The sequence below is a fragment of the Malurus melanocephalus genome, unplaced genomic scaffold, assembly GCF_030028575.1.
Source record: "Malurus melanocephalus ecotype Western Australia unplaced genomic scaffold, MMel_1.1 scaffold_371, whole genome shotgun sequence".
In the NCBI taxonomy this organism is placed as follows: domain Eukaryota; kingdom Metazoa; phylum Chordata; class Aves; order Passeriformes; family Maluridae; genus Malurus; species Malurus melanocephalus.
In genome coordinates this window covers 444,799-446,753 of record NW_026623603.1, presented here as the reverse complement: position 1 = coordinate 446,753, position 1,955 = coordinate 444,799, and positions in this window count along the sequence as shown.

The following is a 1,955-nucleotide window of genomic DNA, read 5'->3' as shown; positions in this document are numbered from 1 at the left end:
AATAACTGCATTAACCTTCTCTGCTCAGCACTTTACTTCCTTTATCCTGTGTTTTAGTAGGGATAACTAATCCCACATGATCTTCTGGGGGATGACTGTCCCTTGGATTGTATGTTCATATTGATTTTTAGTCCCCATTACCAACTTATTCCCATTCCACCACACACTGGAAAATACCCCTGCAAGCATCATCCTTAAAAAAAAAAAAACCAAAAGCATGCTCTCACTACTCTTATTTCTACGATGATTTCCAACTCTACTGCTTCAGCAGGMTGGAGTTTTCTCATCTCTCACACAGGCTTCTTTTTCTACTCATTTCCCACAGCAGTCGGACAACAGCCTCCAGATTACTCTTCCCAGCTGAAATTGGTGCCTGAAGTGCAGAACACACTCGGCCTCATGCTCTGGGATTTCCCTCACCCCTTCACGTTGCACTCAGTTATTCCCAAATAAGCAGCCCATGGCCCCAGTGTGTGTGTCTGGMATCTGCCCTCAACATTAGGTTTTTCTGACACCTTTTCCTCAGAAATTACCCTAAGGGATGTAGTCCCTGATCTCTGCCTGGGAACAGAAGACACTTGGCAGAGGCAGTGGGTTTGATTGCATTTCTGATATGTAAAAGCAGCCTGGTGCACATGGACAGATGAGACTTACACACAGCGGACCAGGGGGCTGAAGCTGCATCAGGTACTAACAGCTGCTGCTGCCAGGAGCTGAGTTTGACTAAAGCCAGGGATCTGGGAACTCTGAAGCTAGACTATGCCACAATCCCACCTGGGAATGCTTTATATTTAAACACTAACTTGATGTACCATCCTTGTGCAGTGTCAGAGGTCAGCATTCACACAAGGTACAAGATCAGTGCAGGCATTAGCTAACAAAAAAGGCTGCTTAAAAAATTAAAACGTAGTATTTCAATAAATTAATCTTAAGTGCACATTGTAAGGAAACTTAAAATCTTTGGGGAAGATGAAGACCCTTGAAATAAATTATCTGCCTTCCTCAGAAAGAAGGGGCACCTGATCTGCAGCCAAGGCCAGGCTGAGGGACTCAGCAGCCTCTCGCTGCCAATGAGTGACAAATGCCACCCTACCAGGGCTCCAAGTCCATGCTTATGACTTAGTTCTGGTCTAAGTCAGGGCTGCTGGTGCCTGTGGTTTCTTTGAGGGGCCTCAGAAAGCACTAAGATTCTATCACTGTCTGACATTTAATCCATTTCCTACAAACCCAAACAACATTTTGCATACCAATACGTGTCATGTACAGAGCAGTAACTTCTCTCTGCACAAGGATGAGTCACTGCATGGTAAGACTTTAATTTGGATGTGCTATTTAAACRAACCCTGCACAGGAGCTGCTCCTCCACACTTGTCCCCTCTCCAGGGAACCTGCTGCCCTTGCAGGAGGCGGCACAAGCTCTGTGAAGGGTTGCAACCCCTTTGGGTGAGGGTGCAACAAAAAGTCACAGCTGGAAAAACAAGTTCTGAAGCCTTGACTTGCACACAACACCTTGTCCCGTGTCTGCTGGGTGTGTCTGCTTAACTACATTACAAGTTCATCAACACAACCTCTCCTGCATCCTAAAACCCTTCCAAGCCTAAGATCCTCACTGGTGGAGGCTCAGGCTGGAAGAACTGGCCCCAGTCTGTTTTAGATGCATGAATGGGATGTGGCTTGAAGTKCAGCTTTAATGAGAACAACCCAAAAATCCAGAAATAAAAAGTGTCAGCAGAATATACCTACCAGGGGTTTAACAAGTGATATTTTAATTTGTTTGGAAATTCAAGAGGGTTTTAAGGGAAGAGAAAGAAAAGTTATGCAGGAAGCTGCTGAAGCACAGATGTTATAACATGCACATTTTGAAAAGAGAGGTCAAGTTTTGGTGTGGTGACATAACAGGATAAAGAGTTCAGCAGACACACTGGTTAACATGCCAAACATTTATAACAAATCAC